The sequence below is a fragment of the Carassius auratus genome, chromosome 22 (assembly GCF_003368295.1).
Source record: "Carassius auratus strain Wakin chromosome 22, ASM336829v1, whole genome shotgun sequence".
Lineage (NCBI taxonomy): Eukaryota > Metazoa > Chordata > Actinopteri > Cypriniformes > Cyprinidae > Carassius > Carassius auratus.
In genome coordinates this window covers 8885491-8904092 of record NC_039264.1, presented here as the reverse complement: position 1 = coordinate 8904092, position 18602 = coordinate 8885491, and the positions used below count along the sequence as shown (strand labels likewise).

At 37.4% G+C, this 18602-nt stretch overlaps 1 protein-coding gene across 2 annotated transcripts in view; it reads right to left on the bottom strand.

The window, feature by feature from the left end:
• Positions 1 to 14724, bottom strand: part of LOC113039608 (neurocan core protein-like) — a 138627-nt gene extending 123903 nt beyond the window's left edge. Inside the window, exon 1 of one of the 2 annotated variants that reach the window (XM_026197549.1) lies at positions 14397 to 14724. The gene's annotated coding sequence lies outside the window, so the exon portion shown is untranslated. The remainder of the gene's footprint in view (positions 1 to 14396) is intronic. The other variant, XM_026197548.1, reaches the window with a different exon arrangement.
• Positions 14725 to 18602: the final 3878 nt, after the last annotated feature.

Below are 18602 nucleotides of genomic sequence, written 5' to 3'. Positions count from 1 at the left end.
TACCTCAGTATCTAGCTGGAGTTCTTTCAAACCGAAATAATGCAGTGTATCTGCTAAGACTGAGTATCGGTACAGATTTCAGGATTCAGTTCTGATTTATTTGTGTGTATGCTACTAAATAAATGTGTCAAATGGTTCTGCTAGTGTTGTAAAATAAACAGGACACCACGTCAGACTAATTAAAATCATTCATTGTAAGAACTGATTCATGAGTCATTTGTTTTCTTAGTCGGACTACACGGTTTGTGCCACATGTTTTTGATTCACTAAAAAGAAGTGACACGTTAGAGTCATTTGTTTGTGACTCCGAACTACACTGTTTCATTGCATTTTTCTATTTGCAAGCACGCAAATCAAAATGATTGATATGTTAATGAACTGCTTTGGTCATACTGTATGGTTCTCACTAAAAAGAATCTGTTCATAAGAGTCATCCCTTCATGAATCACAACACACGGTTCACACTGTATATTTTAGATTCACTAAAAAGACTTTAGTTTGTGAATCAGATTACTCGGGTTGTAATGTGTGCTTTTGATTCAGGACTCAAAATGAGTCTTTTATTTGTGGACTACACTCACTGGTCAAGTTTTATGTATTTGACTCACTTAAAAGAACGAGCTCATAAGAGGAATTCATTTGTAATCAATATACACAGTTCACACTGTATATTTTAGATTCTCTAAAAAGAACTGGTTCATAAGTTCATTCATTTGTTCATGAACTGGACTACACAGTTCGTGCTGGTTGTTTTTGATTTACTAAAAGGAAAAGACTCATAAGAGTCATTTGTTTGTGAATCGGAGTACACTGTTCACACGAAAAGACTCATAAGAGTCATTTGTTCATGAACTGGACGACACAGTTCGTGCTGTTTTTTTTTTTTTTTGATTTACTAAAAGCAAAATACTCATAAGAGTCATTTGTTTGTGAATCTGAGTACACTGTTCACACGAAAAGACTCATAAGAGTCATTTGTTTGTGAATCTGAGTACACTGTTCACACGAAAAGACTCATCAGAGTCATTTGTTTGTGAATCTGAGTACACTGTTCACACGAAAAGACTCATAAGAGTCATTTGTTTGTGAATCTGAGTACACTGTTCACACGAAAAGACTCATCAGAGTCATTTGTTCATGAACTGGACGACACAGTTCGTGCTGGGGTTTTTTTATTTACTAAAAGCAAAAGAAAGACTCATAAGAGTCATTTGTTCATGAATTGGACTACACAGTTCGTGCTGTTTTTGTTTTGTTTTTTTATTTACTAAAAAGGAAAAGACTCATAAAAGTCATTTGTTCATGAATCGAACTACGAAGGTCACACTCTACGTTTTATAAGCCAATACTTTTTAGTGATCAGTGTGATTTATGAATTGGATTACACTGAACTGTACGCTTTTGACTCAATAAAAGGAACTGGCTCATGGGAGTCATTTGTTAGTGCTGGCTGATTCAAACTACACTGGTTGCGCTGTTTCTATTCAACAAAAAGAACTGGTTCATACCAGTCTTCCTTTTGTGAATTGGGCTACATATTCTTATAAGTTTGGCGAAAGCCAAATTGATCAATCTTGGGATTTTAAGAATCAACATTAGGGTCACTGAAAAGATCAATATTTGTAGCCAACTCTGGATTTTATTCGAGAGGGGGACTTCTTAAAGCTTTCAGCAGAGATGACTGACTAAGACTAAACCGCAACACTGTGACACCCCTGTGTATTACAGCATTTGCTTGCACTTTGAAACTCTGAAAGCAAATCGAACAAAGGAATATTTCCTTGCCCTTCACCAGTCCCTAACCTCAGTGTGCTGTGTCACATGGTCCCTCACCTTCTCCTCTGCCAACGCCGTGTAAAAACTTTTCAAGCAGAGATCTGTGTTAATCATCTCTCGCTGTTGAAGTCCCACTTTCACGCCAAACCCTTCACGCAGCTCGCCCGGGGAGACAGCATGCGATTCATTTCTCTGCCTGCGCAACCTGAAACAATCCAGCGCTAACGGGTCTGATGAATGTCATCCTGTCAGAGACGCCAACTGTTCCAGCCCCTTATGGGAGCGTCTCGAGCTTTACTGATGCTTCAGATGTGCTCAAGGAGTTCCAGTTAATGTTCATTTCCTCATGCTACTAACAGCCAGAAAGCGCATGACGGAAGCGATACTCCAATTACAAATGGGAATAACCAAGCTCACGCGAATAAAAACCCTGTAACTAATACTGTATGTCTGATATTTCATGTTTGCATCATGGCAACAGTCTGGAAGCTTTCGTTGTTTTCACAGAACATTTATAGTTAATAATACTGTAGTATACCTGTGTTATACTTTCAGTCATTTTGATATTGAATTACCTGAGGTTATTTTTTAAAAGTATTTTCTGTATACCGTATTTTTCGGACTATAAGTCGCATCAGTCCAAAAATACGTCATGACGAGGAAAAAACATATATAAGTTGCACTGGACTATAAGTCGCATTTATTTAGAACCAAGCACCAAGAGAAAACATTACCGTCTCCAGCCGCAAGAGGGCGCTCTATTTTTTCAGTGGTAGGCAACAGGAGGGGCATAAAGCGCCCTCTGGCGGCTGTAGACGGTAATGTTTTCTCTTGGTTAATTTCTCTCAGTTCATGTCAAATTAATTTTGACAAATAAGTCGCACCTGACTATAAGTCGCAGGACCAGCCAAACTATGGAAAAAAAGTGCGACTTATAGTCCGGAATATATGGTATTATTTCTGAACATATAATATGTATAAGACAAACTTGATGTAGTTGTAGATCTTGCATCTATTCAGTGTAATCTGAAGCATGAAAGACTGAGGCCCTGTTTACACTAGTGCATTTTCGTTTAAAAGTTGCGTTTTAAAATGAAAACGATCCTCGTCTACACTGGCGTTTTCACTGCATTTCCGAAACGATCTCCGTCTACACCACCGAAAAAGCATGTCAAATGACCATTCATGCAGGAACAGCCATAGACATGCTTAGGTAGATTCCCTATTATTTAAATGCTCGGAGCGGTCCAATGGGGAATCAACCCATACATATTTATGGGTACAACAATTAGCATGATGTTATTGTTTACACGGTCACCAAGGACATGCAGAGAGAATGTGGCCCGCCAAGCCACGTTTTGGTCGGTTTAAACTGAAACGCAACCAAAACAGGTTCTGCAGTTTTTTCAAACGTCTCTGTTTTCGGGGGGTCAAAAGCGCAGAAGTAGTGTAAACAACAGCAGGAATAACCATAGTCTGAAGTTGGTTCAGGCATCCTGGTAGTCTAAAACTTTAAAAGCCTGACTCAGACCACTGTGAGCAGTTGAGTTTCATGTCGACTTTATTATCTCATAACGGGGCTTTCATTTATTTATTGGCCAGGCAACTGGACGGTTTGCTGGATATGCTGTGTATAATTAATGAGGAGAGAACAGCTCTACTCCCAACACAGTGATACATAATCCTGCTCGAAGACAGAGCTACTCCCCACAGGCTAATTAAACACCAACAATGGTGATGGCTGCAAAAAAGTGAGGGAGGAAACGTAAGGAACATGAAGGGAGCGTCCAGACAAACTATTCTGCATGTACAAGTTTGACAAAAGCTTCATAAAATGGCTTGTTATGGTTGGAGTTAGCATAGAGCTTAGCACTGGGACTTCCTTTTAAAAGGCCGTGCAATTCACACCAATAGCGATGGTAAGAGGAATAACACTGTGGTATTGGAGAAAGAAAGCTGGGATGAGTCTAACATCACTAAACACACAAAGGCCCTCAGGAACACCATTCAGCTCTGACCTTTACTATCGCCGCACTACTAAAGGAAAGCAAACACATCATTCAGCCGGACTCTACCTCTGAGGACAACGGGGAAAGATTACACAAAAATGGTGTACTTTTTGTTACAATCCCCATTTGCATGATGAAAATTCATCTCTGCTAATGTTATAAAACATACGATAAATCATCTTTTAAAATTATTCTCATGAGAGTCACTGACTCATAATTTGTTTTGTGAATCAGACTATACAATTTGAGCTGTAGGTATCTGTTGTTTTTGATTCATTAAAAATAAGCAGCTTATAAAAGTCATTTGATCATAAATCAGATTACTCTGGTTGCACTGTATGTTTTTTTAATCGCTGAAAAAAAGCACCTTAAGAGAGTCATTTTCTTGTGAATCGGACTACAGTGGTTGTGCTGCATGTTTTTGATTCACTAAAAAGAACACTCTCAAAAGATTCGTTTGTTTGTGAATCAGACATCCCTAGTTGTGCTGTATGTTTCTGATTCACTAAAAAGAACCAGCTCATAGGAGTCATTTGTACATGAATCAGTTGCATTGGTTGCCCTGTGTTTCTGATTCACTAAAAAGAACCAGCTCATAGGAGTCATTTGTACATGAATCAGTTGCATTGGTTGCCCTGTGTTTATGATTCACTAAAAAGAACCAGCTCATAGGAGTCATTTGTACATGAATCAGTTGCATTGGTTGCCCTGTGTTTCTGATTCACTAAAAAGAACCAGCTCATAGGAGTCATTTGTACATGAATCAGTTGCATTGGTTGCCCTGTGTTTCTGATTCACTAAAAAGAACCAGCTCATAGGAGTCATTTGTACATGAATCAGTTGTATTGGTTGCACTGTGTTTATGATTCACTAAAAAGAACCAGCTCATAGGAGTCATTTGTACATGAATCAGTTGTATTGGTTGCACTGTGTTTATGATTCACTAAAAAGAACCAGCTCATAAGAGTCATTCGTTCATGAATAAGATTACACTGGTTGATTCACTAAAAAGAAGCATCTCAAGAGTTGTTTGTTAATCTGACAACACTTGACAAGCACTAGATTTCTGATTCACTTAAAAGAACTGTCTCATGAGAGTCATTAGTTCATAGATCCGATAACACTGGTTGCACTGTATGGTTTTGATTCATAAAAAAAAAAACTCTGAAGACATTCCTTCAGCTCTGACCTTTACTATCAGCGTACTACTAAAGGAAAGACATAATTAATCCCGACAGAAAGATAACGCCAAAAAGTGCATGCTTTTTGTTCAAATCCTGCCCATTTGCACTGATTGTCCCTAACAGCGTGGGTGATTCATTTCAAAAGTCGCGTCCATCTACAAGACCAGGAATTTATGAATGTGTAGTACCTACTATATGAAGAGACGTCTTTGATTGCGAGATGGAAACAAGGACGGTATCTTTTTGTGCTGTGATGATGAATGCCAGTGTAATCAAGCAGCGTGATTGCATTTCAGACGCTAAACTCCCTTAAGCAACATTCTGACCTTCTCATCATGACCAGAAGGAGACGAATCTGTTTCTTTGCCACACTGAAGATGCTCAAATTAATTCTCACTCATCAGTAAACAACAAAAGAGAGCGCAACATGGCGGAAAGTGAATTACAAGCATCCTGCAGTCGTGCCGCAAAAATGTATTTTGAGCTCAAATACTACACAGGCTTAGAAGAATTCATGTTAAGCGTGTTTATAAAATAAGCTTTGCATTTCTGCTTTAAATCTTGCAAAAATTGGCCCCATTGTATCCCACTTGATTTTGCTTTCCTTTGAGATGAACAGTTAAACACCGATTGAGTAATGAGAAACCGGTTCTGCATTGGATCTGGTTCTGATATTATTCCATATTGATTGACAGGAAGATGTGGGCAGTAGATTTTCTTCATCAGGCTGCTTTTAATGCAGAATGAAACCGGCTGACAAACAAAGTGGATACATTAATTACATATAACCTTCATCAGTGTCCTTTCTCTTACTTCACGGTTGGGAAAAACAGAAGAACCCGTCTGACCCGTTTTGATCGCTTCCTGTCAGAATAATGAAGGTCAGTGAATATGAGGTAGAATTTAGATCTAGGACTGAAGACTCACACATTTAATCAAAGGGCAAAACCGCAGGAGGGTTGGTGGTTCAAGTGTCATTCTATAAAACCAGTTACTCTTCCAGGGTTATAGAGGCGATAAGGTGTTTTCGGTTGTTGTTGTAGTTGTATTTTTTTTTTTGTGCAAAAGCAAAAATGTTCTGTTAGTTTGAATATTTCAACTTATTTCAGTTAGTTAAGCAACTATTAATTTTATTTTTTTTGTACATTTTTTAAGCTTAGGTTGTTTACATTTTTAATCTAATGTTTATTTTATTTTAATACAAGCTTATATATATATATATATATATATATATATATATATATATATATATATATATATATATATATATATATATATATATATATATAATTTTTTTTTAGTTTTCATTTACATTTTTTTAGTAACTTTGTTATGCTTTTATAATTTTTTCATATTTCCATATTTTTAATATAGACATATTTGTTTATTATATATTTATACTTAAACTATTTAATTAAGTTCATATGCAAAGCAACATTTCTATTTTGTTTACATTTCCTCTATTTCTTCCCCAAAATTTATTTAAGAGTTATTACAATCAACTAAAATAAAAAAGTAAAAGGTTTTAGCTACCAATTACAACACTGTTAGGGAAGTTATTTTTATAAGGTATTATAACAAGGTAAGTTATAATATATAAGTTGGGTTATAGATGTCTTTTAAAAGATCACTCCACTAAAAAATACTAATATTTCACTAGATACATACATTTTTCAGTTGTTAGCCATACAAAATCATGGTAACAAAGTCAGTATTTTAAAATCACCTTCCTTTTGTAACGCGTAACACAATGCACGATCTGCATGAAGGATGTTGCACAAGTCGCTCATTTGAAACAATGTTTACAATTAAACTCTTAAACATCCCTGATCAATTAAAAAACTAAATAATAATGTAGTATTCCTCTTGCCGTATAGTCTAGCACACTTGGCATTGGCGCAATAAGAAAAGTCAAAGAGTTTGGAGTATTGGCTGTAGATAATTAAAACCTAGGCAGAGATAAATTCCAGGGCCTGTTAATTACACAAAGCCAAAGGTGGGCAGAAGTGGCACAGAGCCGACCAGCGGTGGATACCGAGACCTGTTCCTTCTGATATTATGCATTTGCAGGGCACAAGTAAAAGACACCCAGAAGAGCGCTGAAGAAAGTCACTCTGAATTAACTAATGAGAATAAAGGGAACACATTTCAGAGGTGCAGAAAATGAACAAATTGGGAAGAAATGCATCTTTAATGCTGCTTTGGATTATGATTATATACGTGAGGACATTAAAGTGTGTACTTTGAAGTTGGGAACTAGAAGTGCATATAAAGCGCACTTCAAAGCATGCAAGGCTATATCAATGTGCCACATCCCCTTCCTCCAGTATTATCCTCTAGTGTCTGTAACAGTAGGAGAGTAACATACAGTTTTGTTCTCAAAGACAATTAGACTGAAGGCCTGCTGATTTGATCCCATCACTAATAGCAGTGTAATATTTCTAAAGGAAATTGCGAATCCAAAGCACCATCTTTCACTTCGTTGACAACATGGCATCTGTAGAGAAAAAACAGGAATAGCATATGCTTTTAAAATGACATCCCGACTCATGTCAGTGATGTAAGGCAACACACAAATCTTATAAAAGCTGTAATTTGTGCCTTTGTGTTAAGCTGCTCAAGTGTGGCATTGGAAATCATATTACAGCCCACGAAAAGCGAATGAAACCTGCTGTGAGAACTTTTGACCCGAGATGCACTGGGCAAATTGAGACGTACAGGTTCAGTCAGTGGTGTATATTTCAGTCTGGCGAGGTTGTCAAGCTGGAGGGGTTGATTCCAGCTCTGATACGATTCCGGGAGGACAAGAGCGGTTTTGACATAAACTTTCCGACTGTCATGTCTCAATCATCTGGTACAGCTCAGCATGGCCTATATACGCATAGACCTTAGTCACGGTATTGCTGTATTTACACTGAGACAGAGATCAAAATGAGGCTGTGAAGAATAGAAATACTGTATTTAATGGTTTGTACTGTTGGTTAGAAACATACCGATTGTTCAGTTGATGAAACATCTTTCCAAAAAAACATCCAGTAGACGAAAACTCCATAAAACGACATTTTGTGATCACAGACATTAAAATGTAATTAGTCGCCAGTTGAGATCTTAAGATTATTAAAACTAAAACCGAAATAGAAATAAATTGAAATAAATCGATTTTAAAAAATGACAAGTTACAAACTGCTTTTAACTAATATATAAAATATATAAATAAAAGGGTTTTTGCATTGTAATTGCAAAAACTGTAAATGCTAATAATTGAGAGAGAGAGAGAGAGAGATTCTTCTTTTGTGTTCCTCAAAAGAATAAAAAAAAACACACAATGCATGGTTTTTGGGTGAACTGTTCCTTTAAGAGAAGGTGCACGTGTGAAAAACTACAGAACAATGCACTGTATCCGCGTCCACCGAAATCCAATAAATCTACATACATCTATCCAATTACACTCACTGTCGGTGAAACAAATAAGTGCTCACATGCTTCTCATCAAGAGTGGGAATCAATAACCGAAAAAATGAACTGTTCCTCATGCAACGTAATCGTATGAACCCTACGACACAATCTGAACCTCAATAAAAGTAATTTCCATGTTAATGAATGATATATTGAAATATATGGCAAGGAGAAAACCTCATTGTCAGGGCAAACTAATCTCCGACAGAATGATATGGCACGTGCAGATTACATTTATGAAGCCTGACAATGGAAACAGAACGATGGGGTCCAACCAGGTATATGGGGATTTGGACGAAATTCATTATATCTTGTTTCCCTGTGCATTTCCCGTGATGAGAAGACACTGGTTGTAGGATTACTGAGGCGCTTGTAATGCATAGACAAAGAGAAATGGGGTGAGGATTAATAAATGCAAGTCATGCAGAGCGATTGGGGTTCCTCACTTCAGATCTTCTTGATTTACAGTACAATGATGCAGATTTGCACGCTTAAAGCATGCATATGTTTCATGAAAAGATCATTCCAACAGACATTCGCAAATTTGCATGGTTTAAACTACAGTTCTTAACTTGTGGTTAGAAGAACTGTTTCTTGTGAGTATGATGCAGAATATATGATACTTATAATAAAAATAAGCTATTATGGCTTTAATTTTCAAGCCACCCCTGCTGAACATGATCGTAACCTTTAACCGACTCATAAAACCGTTAGTGTACTATTGTTGATTTGAAACTATAGTAGTTGTCAGATCACTTTTAGATTTCCCATCCGTTTTATTTGTTACACTTCATGTGGTTCAGTATCGCAAACACACATTTTGCCCTCTTTATGAAGCCCTTAGCAGACCGTTTGCATGTCGGACATGTTTGTACTGTTTTCAGTTGTATTCAGGAACTGGAGTGCTGAATGAGTTGGCAAAAACCAACATAATAAGATATACGGCAGAATAGTGCCTCATTTCAAATCGGAGTGACTGTCAGGCTTGTAGATCTGTGTTGACTTGAGTCAAGACTTCTGGTGCGCATCCGTGTTCGAGTGACGTCAGAGTTTGGTTCGTTTGGATGGTGTGAACGCTGTCTTCCGAACTCAGAATGAACCGTGCTAATGAACCGTGGTTCCAAATAAAATAATATGAACGCAGTCCAACGGGGGAAGGGGGAGGAGGGGGAGCAATCGAACTCGGGTTCGGGCCAGGCAAGTGAGCCAACTGTGAAAGCACTCCTAGTCTAAGTTAAAAATCAGTTATGTCTGATGCTTAGTGAGTTGCATCGTTGTATTAGAAACACACATATATATATATATATATATATATATATATATATATATATATATATATATATATATATACAGTACATATACACATACACATACACACACACATGTATTAGGGGTTGAACGGTGCAGATGTCACGGTTCGGTACGTACCTCGGTTCGGGGGTCACGGTTCGATATGATCTTGGTGCAACAAGGAAGAAAAAAAAAATCTAGGTTCTTTTTTTTAATCAATTTTGAACAGACAGTAGTACAAATTGCTATTTATTTCCACCTAGATGGGAAAATACTAAGTATTATTACATTATGTTAAAAATATAATCTGCAGTACATATATACATAAAAGGAATAAATTCTTGAAATATATATTGATTTAGTTTACAGATAAACAAGGGGGAATAAAATGGTGCGAACCCGTAATGTAGCCTATATATGCTCATATAAGCATATAAACAAACTCAAATGGCAGTGAGCACAATGTTTTGTTTGCGTTGTGAGTGTACACAAATTAAAGCAGACCTTTATACAGTGATGCATTATTAATAAGACAATAAGTGTTTAAAGTTCATTCTGCTGGTATAAGGAAAAAGTGATCACACACACACACACACACACACACACATCAGTTTCAGCAATGATAACTCAGTAAGTACTTTAACAAATATAAAATACAGTCAACCAAACATCAGCGCGTCTGCCTCTGTTTCACAGTTGGAACTGCTGTACAAAGCCTATAAATTTACATATTAAATAATAGTTTTGCATTCAGATACATTACATCGCAAATATGGAAATATTATGGAATATTTGGATTTGTGCCGAAGGAGAAGAGGTAGGATGCATGAGCACAAACCTCACAAACTGTTAAGTGCACAAGCCTTTAAAGTAAACTCCTTTGTCGGACGGCGAGACACACATTCAGAGTCAGCACATGGTCACTGTCTAGTGGGCTTTGTTTTCAAGTGCGTAACTCGCAGCATTCGCTGTTCTTCTGCTGGCGGCCAGTTATCAAACAGCCTTGCATTGCTGTGGGCACCCCCTTCTGGATTGGAGGTGAATTGCCTGTATTTGTTGTAAGGCCTCATGCACTATACAGAAAGAAAGTGGTCATACAGCTTTGCAATGTCTTGAGAGTGAGTACAAGATGGCATAATTTTATTTTCAAGTTAATTATCCGTTTAATCCCATATCGCTTCAGCACACGAATATGGAGAGTGCGAAATTCCAAGCACTTGTGAGTCTAAGATGAATGAAGCTGGAGCCACAAGGCCATTTGTCCTGTGAACCCCCACTCATCAATCTTTTCTCAGATTTGGCGTCGTCCTGAATGCAAACACAAAGAGGGAGAACTCCAACAGGCCATTTTCTTCTTGGAGCAAATATCATTTTCAGCGATGCTGCTGGTCTTGTTCATTTATTAGCAGCCAGCAGCTGTGTGCACAATGGCCAAAGCTTGGGAGCTGTCCAGTGCTGAAAACTCAGGATAAAAATACCAGGGAACAAGAGAGTGAGAAGCTTGTATTGGAGGACCGAGTAGCACTGTGCAAATTGCTGGCATAATTATCAGGCTTCTTTTCCTTCTGGACCTCTCCCACAAGGCGAGCGATAAAACATTTTCTAAATGAATCTTTAAACCGCAAGGTAGTGTGTTTTTGTCTTGAGCGGACCTGCGAGCCAAATGGAACCTTTTCAAGACAGAAAAAGAATTAGGGCTGGGAAGAAATTAAAATTAATCTTTTCTTCTCCCTCTACGAAGTTAAACTCTTGCAGTCCCATTTCGAAAACCAGCAAAACACAGACCAGGTGTCAAGATTCATTTATGGTGTTTAAGGCGGCAAATGCCCGTTCTGAATAATGTATTCCAAGTCTGGGCGCCGATAAATATTCAGACTTTGGCAGATTGGCGGGTGACACATGTAGGAGAGACAGCTGCTGCCAAGCGCTTCCTCTGGCTCATGGGATTAGACACAACTACTCTTTCTTGTCAGCTGTCAATCAAGACTGCGCACACAAGGTAAGACACCAACCTGTGCACATAAATTAAGACTTATACTGGCATTCATTCAGCACACAATCACAAACAGGCCATTAACTTTGCATAATTAAGCACAGCCTTTGTCACAAATCAGCAGTCGGCTTAGGCAGGACTTCAAAACTAGCACAATGTTTCCCTAATACCAAAAATTTCCAGACACATTTTAGTAGACTTGGTCCATTAAACATGGCGCGCGTTAATTTACGACAAGGGCATTTTCTCCTGGAATCCGAATGCATTTAGCTTTCTGGATGCTATTCAAGTACAATTTCAATTCCACCTGTCAGCACAACCCCCCCACCTTGTACGATTGTTGGCACTAAACTACGCAGTCGAGCGGAAACGCGCATTATTCAAATGTGAGAATCAATCAAGTGCCCTCTACAAGTCACCCAACGCCAAAATGGGTGTGCTCAGAGGAAATTTCCACTTTTTTCTTCAAGAGACAACATGCTCAAAGGTGCTCCTCTGGCATTTACAATAATACAGGGCGAAGAAGAGGGTGCTCAGATAAAGAGCAGAATGGATGCCCCAAGGAGATTTAACGAGGTTCTGGAGCCAACTTGAAAGGCTGCTTGGTTTGGCAAGACTGAGCTGCTCCGCTGGGACTGGGGTTAGAAAGAAAGGTCTTTGAACCTGGAGGCGCCGTATCGGAGCACTCACCCTGATATAGATGCAAGCAGCACAGGGTTGCTTGAGGCTGACGGGGTATGAGTTTAGCAACACAGCCTCAGCAGACACCCATATGTTTATTTGGTCAATTAAAATCAGCGATGGGCTAAAATGCTGGCCAATACGGTAAAGTAATGGTTATGTTATGGTGATAATCAATAAACGGGCAATATTATTTTGTCCAAAATTAAATATAAATAATTGAATTAATAAAAATTAATAAAATTGAATTAAATAACTGTAAAAACTAAAATCAGTCATTTTAAAAGCTGAAAGTTAATTTAGGCATACATAATAATGGATGTTATGAAAAAGTTATTCATTTTGAGATTTGCTAAAAATGGTATGAAATATGAAAGATATGGCTGATAACCGATCAATGCCTGATATTAAAATTCCATTAAAATAAATAAATAAAGGAAATAAATGTAAATAAACTTTTAATAACACTAAAAAAATAAAATCTATTATTTTTTTAAGTTATATTCAAGTGAATTTAGGCATACATTATAATGTAATTTACATTTGTAAAAAATATATATTTTTTTTAAACATTAGTGGAGTACTTTTCACAATATAATACCACTTTAAAACTACAATCTTTCTACTTCTGAATTCCATGTTTTATTCAATATATTGCTGTTCGTTTGTGGTTTATTCTTGAAATTTACAAGCAATTTCAGAGTGAAATTTTTTTTTTCTTTTGTCAGTATATGAAAAACGGATATTCAGGTTTTCTATTAAAAATTGAATATACCAGCTTACACAACTAAAGCCAAACAAAAGCTATTGCTGGAGGTTGCCAAAATGCTGTGCGTTACTTCCTAATATGCCGCAACATCTGACAGTGCGCGCTCTCATTGGTAGTCACTGGATGGCTCATTTGCATAAGTTAGACTCCAACTTTGTTGCATCAGTCTCAACACCGAAACGCTCAACAAAAATGATGGTGCAAAACTGCTCCCAGTGTGAGCACGCCATAGGATAAACTCCAAAAGATGAGAGAAGAGAAGAGAAGAGAAGAGAAGAGAAGAGAAGAGAAGAGAAGAGAAGAGAAGAGAAGAGAAGAGAAGAGAAACCTTCTACAAACCTTGCCACACAGTAACCAATTGCTGCAAACAGCTACCTGAAATTTCCCCAGGGCACCCGGAGCCACTACTCACACCACTTTCTATCCCTGATGCTCTCTGACAAATAACACACATCTTCACATTCACAAGTCACTCTCTTGCACTTTTTTCTCTTGTCAGAACAGAGACTTGTTGCAGACTGATGCAAGAAGCACCTGGAGTGCTCCGTCAGGTAGAGACTCGGGGGTTCAGACCAAACAGAGACAACAGAGTCAGTCACGACAGAATGCCAAGAGAAATTCGGCTCAGTCTTCGTCTCCCACCAGCTGCACGCTGTCGTCGAGGCGGGCACAAGACTGGCAGCGCTCAGCACTTGTCAGCTTTAAACAGCATCCAGCTGACACTCTGCGAAGGAGAAAAAACTAAATTCGCTCCCCAAATTCTCGCTCGCTGTCTCTGATGGGATTTCTTTCAACCACTTCACATCAAGGCATTACTGCAGATGACAGCTTGCAGGTGGGGGGCTATATCAAGGCAAAGAAAATGACTCACTTGAGTGGATCTGGGGAAAACAGGACAAGAACATTGCATTTGAACCCACTAGTACTTTGCAAACCACTTAATATTTGAAAGGATGAGTGATTAACTGGTTTTAGAAATTAGATAGCACTCTACTCTTCATATACTCAACATTTCATCATGATGTCAATCAAAACATGGTGTATTAATAGTCTTATGTCCCCAAAAGCCGTTCAATATCGTCGTGCTCCTGGTTTTGTCCCCTTGACTGTCCTCACTGAGGTACTGCGCTTGGCTAGGGGGCTGTATATAGCCTGTCCTGACACAAAACAGCCTACACCACGTTATACATTAATAATAAAGCGAGACGCCATAAGCACAAAGCGTCGCTCGTTCTCACCTTCTCCGAGGTAAAGCGCGTCGTCGCCTCAGAAAGTCCACAGGAATGCCGCGTCGCCTCAGATTCAGCGGAGTAGATGATAACACCCGCCGAGGTCAACCATTCAAATCTGTTCAGCCTCAGAAACGTGTTGAAATTAACTCCTCACTTCATTAAAAAAATCGGTCAAAAAGCACGGTATTTCTCCTCAGCCCGAGTCCAGAGAGGAGCTCGAAACGGCGCGCGCTTCGCCGGTCGCGAGGAGAGACACTGAACAAAAGCGCGAGCGGAGGCTCACAGCGGTTCCCCCCTCACCGAATGAACGGAGCAGATGCTTAGAGAGTGCGTTAGACGGTATGGCCAATTCTCTGTGGACTTCGGTGGGGGGATGGACAAGATTTTGCACAATATTTAAGCTATTCCGTCCTTTGTTTGGTCATTTGCTTTGGCAGATATATCGAGGTGTAGGCTATATATGGAGAATTTGGGGGTTCATCTGACTCCTAGTTATCTGAATTAACCAAAACGAAGTTACAACAACAGTCCCTTACGAAAAATTATCCAGGGTTTTACAACCAAAAAAGCATACCCTCACGAAAATTAACCATTTGCTAACACACACATGGTAACAATAGTTAATCCACGGTGACCACAAATTAACCATGGTTTTTGCTACACTAGTCATTGTTTAAACATGGTATTTTTAGTAAAACTGTGGTTATACAAATGGTTACTACAGTTTTACTACAATAAAACCATGGTTAATTTTCATAAGGGTAGTACAGTAGATTATAAAGTTAGTTAAAAACGTAGTAATAATGTAGTTTAACCATGTTAATCTTCAATTAACCATGGTTTTGCTACACTAACCACGGTTTAACTATGGTATTTGTAGTAAAATTCAATTATTCTATAAAAAGTATGAGGTTTGTAAAAGTTTCTAGCTTTACATAATGTATGCATATACATGTGCATATTTAAACAGTGTTTCAAGCCACCAAGTACAACAAAATAAATATAAATTAATTAAATTATTGAAAGTAGTTAGAATGTGTTAATAGAAGCTAAATATATAGAAGTCATGTTACCTGGTGGTGACCATAGCAACATTCCTAGTGAAAATACTCAACAGAACACTTTTTAATTCTCAATTTTTAAACTTTAGTGTTTATCAACATTGTTTTGAATGACCAAGTGCCACAAAAGTTAGATGACGACAAAATCAGATTGTGTCAAATAGAAGTTAGCAAACAAAAAATTAGTGGTAACCAAAGCAATCATTCACAATTTATATAAGAACAGTATGCAATGCATTGACTCCATTGTAATGGAGTCATTGGTTCCACAAAGAACCTTTAAAATCCATGGAACCTTTTCCATTGCACAAACGGTTCTAAAGATTTTTGAACCAAGACAACTGTTTCTTTTAAGAACTGTTTACCAAAAGGTTCTTTAAGGAACCCAAAATGGTTTTTAAGGCATTGCTATGCAACCCCCATTTGGGAACCCTTATTCTTAATACCAAAAAGGTCCCAGCTTTGTCGGATTTAACAGCCAAAACCATTTAAATTCAAATATGATGCCTATTTAATAGTTAGGGTTATATACACAATTCATTTTAATGATTTCTATGAAAAACGTTGTTCATTGTGCCTTTATACGTGTATATTTATTGCACGGGACAGATTATCTTCCCATTGTCTGTAATTTTACAAATGTCCACACGAATACCCATTGTCTTGGTAAGCCAACCCATGTACCAGTTCTTCTGTTTCCAGATGAATAAATCATCTCAGCATCCCAAGGAGCCTTTAAAAAAGAAGCTCTGGAGAACCTGACCTGCCCCCTGTTTTATGACAGAATAATGATATCCCTTGAGATGCTGCAAATCTGTTCCTAGGGGCCACGCCGGGTCCACCGACACACATTTCACCCGACCTATAGAAGCCCACTCACTTAACACCGGCCCCAGTTCAGTCACTCATCACATTCATCACTGTCATCCGATTACAGATGTTCCAGTGTAAACAAATCACAACAAACCGCAAAGCGGTTCTTCTCAGTGTTCCTGTTGTGATGCCTCATCTTATAATGAACATAACAGATGAGGGAAAAACACTCTCTCTTTATTTTTTTTCGCCTAGAAGCCCTCAAATGTTGCAGCTGATCATTAGCATACATTAGGGACACAATAACCATTATACTTCATTGAAAAGAGATTATTTCTTATACAGGATGTTTGAATAAATGCCAATCATAAGCTAAATATAATCCTGGCAGCAGGGCTCTTTGAAGGGAAATGGCAGGGATTTAAAACACTAGGCTAATTGGCTCATAACGGCTTTATAGCAAACCCGAAAAAAAAGCATGAACATGAGAAATACGATTTCTCTGACTAACCGCATGAGGAGAAAATACCCTGGTGACATACATATCTATATTTATAACAGATAGTTCCCCAAAAATATATGCCCCATTGTTCCAGACTCCCTCAGAACGGTATTGTCAAGGGACGCTGGCCAAGGCGTAATATATACTGGCACACAAATCCATTATTTAAACAGCTGACAACGTGACGGTCAATGAACAAAGGACTCCTCGCAGTGGCCCTCAAAGAGAACAACACAATATGGATGATTTCCAATGGGTCGCCAGCTGACTGTTTTAATATTATTTCTGTTTCACCAACACTTCCCTCTCCATCATTGCTGCAAGTCTGATCACAGAAAGTCATAACAAGAACATCTCGGAGGAAAATAGCACTTTGTTAAAAGGCGGCAAACAAGATGTAACCATTCAAAAATAGGCACAGAGCTGTCATTGCATTCATTTGGGGAGTTAGATGCATATAATAATGTGATGCTTGGAGAAAATGTTGTTGAAATACAACATGTTAAAATGTTCTCTGATTACTTACTTTGATGCATTTCATGGATGCTTTTATCCAGTGAAACTTATGAGTAGTAATATAAAAAACAAGCTAAACTTTCTTTAATATAGTGAATATTTAAATTTTCTACTATTGTGTTATTTTACAGCATCATCAAAATAAGGGTATGGATCTCTAAAACCTGGTTTTCAATTGGGGGTCCGTGGACCCCTGGGGGTCTATGAAACCACAGGGGGTCTGTGAACAGAAATATAAAACATATGGACATTTCTTGAAAGATTTCCATATATATTTTTGACTGGTTCTCCTGCTTTGTCCGTTGGTTCACTTGACTCTATGCAGCATAAAACTAGCTTTATAAATGAATCCAAAACACAAAAAATGCAAAAGTAGGTTAGCGTAAAGCAAGTTGTTATCCATTTTTCAAATAAAATAATAGAGAAAAATCAAATGTAGAAAAGAAAAGCATAATTTAAAAAAATACAGCACAAAAAAAAAAAAAAAAATATATATATATATATATATATATATATATATATATATATATATATATATATATATGAAAAAAACAAATAAATTCAAATAAAAATACAGAAAATACAAATTAAAAACAATAAACAAAATAAATAATAAAATATAAAATACAAATTAAAGTAAAACAAATCAAAATATGATAATCTTAAATTGAAAATAAATAATAAAATTAAAATATAAAATAAACAATCTAATAAAATAGATGTAAAACATCTTTTTTATATTTTTATAAAATGCTTTTTATAAGAGTAAGATTATAATATAGAACAAAAAAATTCAAAGATGATCAAATAAAATGAAGTAAAATATAAAACGAAAATAACAGCTAATAGAAATTAAACTTTAAGAACAAATAACATAAAATAAAAAATGAAATATAAAATAAAATATTAAAAAACACAAATAACTTAAAATATATATTTTAAGCATTTTTATGTTAGAATAGCCCTTAGATTTCTGGTAGTCTGGATTTGGGGTCCCTGGATTTACATAAAAAATAAAAATAATAATTTACAAAATTGTGCTTGAATACTCGTTTGCTGAGTTTGTAGAGACTTTGAACTGAAGACATTCTTGATGGTTTAAAAATCCATGAATTTCCCCTCTATTCCATTTATCGACTGTCGACAGTGTCAAGAAAAAGAAGAAATCTACAGTTCCTCAGCCTTATGTTTCTCTAAAGCCACTACCATTATAGCTGGCAGGGGGGTGTTGACGTGACTCTGGCATGGGGCCAGGCCTACCGCACGGCTCTTTGACCCAGAAACCACTGACATAAGCACTTAACGGTGGTCGCCCATCTC